At 42.8% G+C, this 6,641-nt stretch overlaps 1 long non-coding RNA gene across 2 annotated transcripts; it reads right to left on the bottom strand.

Annotated features, from left to right (window-relative positions):
• Window positions 1–1,301: 1,301 nt before the first annotated feature.
• LOC308577054 lies at window positions 1,302–3,665 on the bottom strand. 2 transcript variants are annotated; one of them, XR_014003392.1, is made up of 3 exons: window positions 3,611–3,665; window positions 2,123–2,214; window positions 1,302–1,418 (listed from the first exon to the last, which is right to left on the bottom strand). It is a non-coding gene; the product is annotated as an uncharacterized lncRNA (long non-coding RNA). The 2 variants fall into 2 exon arrangements; XR_014003393.1 differs by lacking the exon at window positions 3,611–3,665 and having other exon boundaries at window positions 2,123–2,439.
• Window positions 3,666–6,641: the final 2,976 nt, after the last annotated feature.

Below are 6,641 nucleotides of genomic sequence, written 5' to 3'. Positions count from 1 at the left end.
GCTCACTGGAAGGACAGATCGTGAAGCTGAGGCTCCAGTACTTTGGCCACCTCATGAGAAGAGAAGACTCCCTGGAAAAGACCCTGGTGTTGGGAAAGATGGATGGCACAAGGAGAAGGAGACGACACGGAGCAATGGATCCAAACTACAAGAAAGAAGATTCCACCTAAACATTAGGTGGAAATTCCACCTAAACATACGTCCTGACAGTAAGAGCTGTTCGACAGTGGAATTTGCTGCCAAGGAGTGTGGTGGAGTCTCCTGCTTTGGAGGTCTTTAAGCAGAGGCTTGACAACCATATGTCAGGTGTGCTCTGATGGTGTTTCCTGCTTGGCAGGGGGTTGGACTCGATGGCCCTTGTGCTCACTTCCAACTCTATGATTCTATGACAGAGGACGAGATGGTTGGATACTGTTCTTGAAGCTACCAGCATGAGTTTGACTCAACTGCAGGAGGCAGTGGAAGACAGGAGTGCCTGGCGTGCTCTGGTCCATGGGGTTACGAAGAGTCGGACATGACTAAACAACAACAACACAAGGAAAGGTGGGACATTCTGGGATCAAATCAGAAACCAGGATGGCCTTTGTAAATCCGGGACTGTCTCTTGGGAAGTAGGGACACTTGGAGGGTCTGCAAGCTTTGGAACTCTGCAATAATGGGAGAAATTAACATGCCACCTTAAGGCACTAAGAAGCCCAAAGGAAGACATACTCATTCTCAACAATCTGGATTGATTTTATTTCTTTTGGTAACCAGGAAGATTGTGAGATACATAGAATAGGATTATAAATGTTGAGTGATAAATGGGGGGGGGGGAGGAAGATGGTGAGATACAACAGACCCAGGAATACATAGTTATGAGACTCATAAAAAGGTTCATTCAAAGTTATAACAGCAGTTTTACTGCATTTTAAAACCATTTTAATTCCATTGCCTACCCTAGGCTACAGAATGTAATCAACCGGTAGTTGTAAATGCATTATTAAATAGATGCACAGAGTGTCAGTAACTATTAAAAATGCATCTATGAAACACTAGCAAATATAAACGAACTGGCATAGAAATACTAAGCCTGCAATTGTGTGAACTGCATCCTCTTCCAGACAGAAAATAGACCCATGAATTTTTAAAGGGCTGACAGCGTTTCCATGCTCTCTAGCATTTTATTTGCTGAGGAACAGATGTGGAAATATATTACTCACATATGTCCGTCCAGGAATCATGCACAAGCTCCAGATGTATTCCATCTCCACCCTCATGTCTTTTTGATGTCCAACGCTGGGTATCAACAACATTGCTAGTACTAGTCATTTGGCTTTATTTAGAAGCTGGTCAAAGGCTGAACTGGATGTTATACAAGAGATGGCGTTTCCACCACTACATGTTTCATTCTTCTCTCTTCTTGGCTGTGCATATATCTAAATTGGATGAAAATTCATTTTTTCAGTTTGGAGTTTGGGGAATGAAATTTGTCATCTGTTTATTTCAAGAGACATTTGCACTCTGAACTGTGCCCTGATATTTTTATCTATGTTTTACATTTATCTATGTTTTACATCCGTTAAATGCGTTGTAAACTTCATATAGGGAAATCCTGTTGGCGAAAAACGAGACCCCACAACGTCATCTGGTGTCACAGTGTTATAACGCATATAAAGCGTTTTATCTTTACAAATGTAGCTGAGTCCAAGGACATGACTTATGCTAAAGTGAACATGGAAAACCCTCAATACAGCATGCTAAGCAGGAATATTTTTTGTTAGTTGATTGAATTTTATTACGTTTTGAGAAGGCTATGCCTTGGAAACTGAAATTTCTTTCTTTCTTTCTTTCTTTCTTTCTTTCTTTCTTTCTTTCTTTCTTTCTTTCTTTCTTTCTTTTGTAGCCACCATTCTGCCCAAAAGATATCAGGGCGGCCAACACATCAATAAAAATATAATTAAAAACATTATACAACAGGCCCACAAATGTGGCCCTAATTTGTTTATTAAGTTTGAAAAATCACATTCTCTCAGCCAATGATTTCAAGGTTGCCAGGAACAGTATCTTTCAGCCGTGGTAAACTTGGTAAATGTTTTAAAATTCCTTCTTTATAGTTAAATAATAGGGGAGACAAACATACCTCAGAAGGGAGGGCATTCTACAACCAGGGAACCAGCACTGAAAGGCTCTGACAAGAGTCAATGCCAAACTGGTATCACCACCGCCTGCCAACTGTAGGGTTTGAAATTCAATGCAGAAATAAAGGGGGAAAAATACTTGAAAAAGAAGAAATCATATGATTTAGAAGCACACACATTCACATTCAACTCAGAATGCCTATTAAGTGGCTAAGCAAGTCAAATAAGGTTAAAAATAAAGGTTGCAATTCCCCCCCCCCCAAGCAGGCTGATGTGTATTTCATAGGATTGCCAACTTTTATGGGTTGATCGGGCGGCATTAGCAAGGGGTTCCCATGCCCTAGTGAAGGGGCATATTACAATATTGTTCTATTATTATCCCAAAGGGGGGAGGTTTTTCTACACCAGCCAGAAGGATAGGGTTTGTTGCTTAAATGTTACAGTGCAAATGGGCCTCTCGTTGGAATGTCGCTTGTGCATGCACTGCAAGGAAAAGGTAAAAGGGATTTTTCCTGCTGTCATTTTGACTCTTTTCAAGCATCTCTGTTGCTCCGAGGATCTTATCAGATAAGAGGTTCATAAAGAATGTCCTTCACTATAATCACCCCAGCTGATTTCTGCAGGTTGCATAATTGTTAAATGCATAGGAGCAAGCCTTTCAAGTCAGTTGGCAAGCCTAGCCTTTAATGGCCACAATGAAAAAGAGGAAATTCAACAGGTTAAAGCACACACAGCCACCCCCAAAATTCCCCTTCCCCTGATGCTTGCTTCTGAAGGCTCTTCTGTGCCTTCAGAAGCTTCCTGTCACAAATCCACCTACTGAATAAAAAACTATTTTTATTCATCTGCTGTGGGTTTTTTTCCTTTCTGTCTCCTTTCAGGCCTAACTTCTAATCTCTGGGTCTACCTAAATTATGAGGCTGAGGCCTGGTCTATCAGATCGTTGCCTGGAAACCATTGCTTAGCAACAGCAGAATAAGCATGTCCATTGACTAACGTTCACCAGAAAAATAAATAAATCCCTTTTAAATAAAAGCTTCTGACGAGTTACACAACTGATGGGCAAAAGTAAATACTAGCTTTCCCCCTTTAACTACTACCCATTTCCCAAAATGCATGGTACGAAATGGATAACTTTCCCATAATCTTTTTCTCCCTGCACCTGTCAACATGCCCAAGTCTCTCATCAAATGTTAAACTCATTCCAAAGAAGCAATTTTGACAATATTTTCTAACCCATGTGTGGCATATACCACCCACAAAGCTTCTTTTCCTACACTGCCAAGTTTCAAGTCAATCCATTAATTGATTGCAAACTTGTCATCTTATTTGTTTATTAAATTTATATTCTGCCATTCCTCTCAAAGGAAATCCAGAACCTTGTTCTCATTGGAATGCTGAGAAAGCAGTTCAGTCAACCCCATTAATAACAGGCCTACAAATGTGGCCCTAAGATGAGTTATTTAAATGGAATAAATACATCTCAGTACCTCTTCTCCCTCCTCCAGTTCTTGACCCAGAAAGCTGTCTAAAGACAAACGCCAGCTCCCTCAGCCTGAAAGCGGAGGTGAGTGCTGCACCCCATAGTCATCTTTGACTGGACTTAACTGTCCAGGGGTCCTTTACCTTTTACCTTTTCCATGCAGTGCATGCACAAGCGACATCTTCCGGAGTCCCACTGATTTACGTTGCCAGAAAAAAAGAATTCATTAAGAAACAAACAAACTACAAACATGTTAGTCTACTTTTTTGGGCTATAGAATCTCAGTCCCTTCAGATTATGTCATCTGGCATGGAAGAGTGGAAACGTTTTAATTCTAACAGAGTGCCATGAAGAGGAGAGGAGGATCATTTTTATTGAGGGAGATGTCCTCATTCTACTCCATAGGCTGTTAGGATGGAATGTCCTCATGGTCTGGGGTGCAAATTTTAGACCTCGAATGAATGGGTAGGATCATTTGCCAGCAAAGGGTACACCATATATAATGATTTCTGCAGGAGTGCCAGCTCCAGATCTCAAGTGTATGAGTTGAAGAAAAGCAGCTGGATTGCACCAATACATTGGAAGTGAAGTTGATTATCTCATCATGCTTGGAATTTGATTAATATACAGGCAACTGCAACAGAGGGAGGTTTGGCTTAAAACACACGGACAATTATTAGCTGAATGCAGGTTTTTATGTAACTACAGTTAACAATAGTAATCTGCCATGCTAGAGCAAAAGCTACTTCTTTGTGTGTGTCGATGACTTCAGCGAGTTCTCCACAGAAGGCTAATAGAATCAGAAGGATTCCTGATGCTCCTATGGGAGCTGATGTCCTAGATGGCTTGTGGGCTACTTAGGTGACATGATTTCTCCCAAGCGCCTCTCACATGATGCAGATCCGGCTCAGCCAACTGGTTTTCCAGGAAATAGAGGGACAGTGATGGAAGCAGGGAGAGAAAGTTACTGTAGAAGATATGAATTCTAGCAACACACCAGTTTATCCACACTTCCCCTTGTCCCACTGTTTTCCCCTGGGGAAAACCACTCTTTAGCATTCAGTTGAAGGGAACTGCAATTCAGGTTTTCCCTTGGAAAAGAGCTGGGCAAGGGAAAACCACTCGAACCCATACCTAGAAAGCGTGGGCCAAGCAGGAAAATATTCAGACGCATGCTTTCTAGGCACAGCACAAGTGTCACGAACCCAGAGAAGGGCTCATTATTGAGCCTACATGGTAGCAGAGATGATGACTGACACATCATCAGTATCATGTCATCTACAAGGTGCTGTTTAATGGAGTGGATCCTGCCAAATTACAGGATGCTGTCTTCAGAAGCTCCCTTGCACCTTCGGCGAGAAGAAGTATCAGCGCCTCTGAAGCCAGGAGAGACCATGGACCAGAAGCTCAAAAGTTTGCTTTTCGTCACCTTTCACACTCTGCTAGTGACTTCCTCCATAACCAGCAGGGTCAAGTCTGTTCTGCTCTGCATCCCCTCTCCCTCTACCTCCTCCATCAGTCTGTCAGTCTGTGTGCCTTAATGCCCCCCTCTCTCCACTCACTGCTTTTCCTTCTGCCTCCTTCCTTCCTTCTTTCCTTTCCCCCCTTCCTGCAACTTTCAGTCACACTCTCTGTCTTTCTTTCCTCCCAGCCCTGCTGGGAGTCTGCTCACACTTCTAATAGCACTGCTGGTCAACTGGGGAGGGGGCCCCAGAGGGCTATTTCTGGAGACAGCCTTCCTGGCTTCCTTAGAGAGTGTTTTGAGCTTTGGATCAGTCCAAAGCACTCTGAATAGATTCAGATTCATGGAACCTGCTCAGGACTGATCCGGAGGTGTGATGACTTGCTTTGGACCAGATCCAAATCGTGCAGAATGAGCCCAGTTTGATTCTGGATTCAGCTGAATTGTTACGATATTCCAAGGTTCATCTAGCTTTTGAACTCATTTCATACATGAGTCTGATCCTGTAGGTGGTGGTATTTGAATAGATGGGTTTAAAAATCCTCAGGGCTACATGCACCCCAATCTACAGAGAAATTGTTTTCACTGCTGAGCAACTGTTTTAGTCAGGCCCCACCAGCTGAACCTCCAGCTGCATTACAGGGATTCTAAGGACACTGTCCAAATTGCATACAAGAAACTGCAGTGAAAAATGAAACCTGGAGACATGGGAGTGATGTAAGGGATTATATAATAGGCTTGGGAGAATCAGCTGGACAGTGCAACCATGTTTACAGTTTTATGGTAAAACTACCGTTCATACTCGCTGCAAGCCAGATCTCATTTTAAGAGATAGTCCTGGAATTTACAAGATTTGAATAAGTTGCATTTTGAAGAAGATTGCGGCTCCAGGCACAGTGAAGCTATGGGCGGTAGGGCCAAGGCATGGTGAATTAGTAATAAACACAGGACAACCACAGGCCACAACTTTATTGATTACAGATGTCAGTAGGTTTTGGTACAAACGTTGGGTATGTATCTTGAATCAACCAGCCCGTCTGCTGGCTGATTATTTGGCAGGGTTAACCAAGGTTAAGGATCACCCTTTGACGTACATCAAATTGGGGCATCCCACTGAGATCACCATCTGGGCGTTCTCCCCTGGATCCTTTTAATAGGATACTCTGATTCCTTGTGGTGGTGGGTGCTCCTGACCTCCTGTCCATCTACATTGAGGATCCAACCCAATGTCTTATCCACCATCAAGTTGTGACAATTGCTATGAGGTAGGCAAAACCCCAGAGAAGCCAAATTTTTCTGAAGGCAAATTCCTCCTTTGTCCTGAATACAGCGGCCGAAGGCTTCCATAGCAAGATTTTATGCACTTACCTTTGGGCAGACCACACCTAAAGCATGGCGTGGGGTGAGTGGGGAATCCAAAATGAACTGAGGCTGAGGCCAGACCATAATTGCCCTTCTCCCCAAGCTGGCGGTAAACGTCTAATCTTGCCAAACAGCATCAATAATAAAAAATAGCATATCTGTGTAGATAAAAAATATTTTGGAGTTATATTGACCAATGAGCCTTCCAACTACA

Source organism: Podarcis bocagei, assembly GCF_964188305.1.
Source record: "Podarcis bocagei genome assembly, chromosome: 17".
NCBI lineage: Eukaryota > Metazoa > Chordata > Lepidosauria > Squamata > Lacertidae > Podarcis > Podarcis bocagei.
This window is presented reverse-complemented; position numbering and strand designations above follow the sequence as displayed.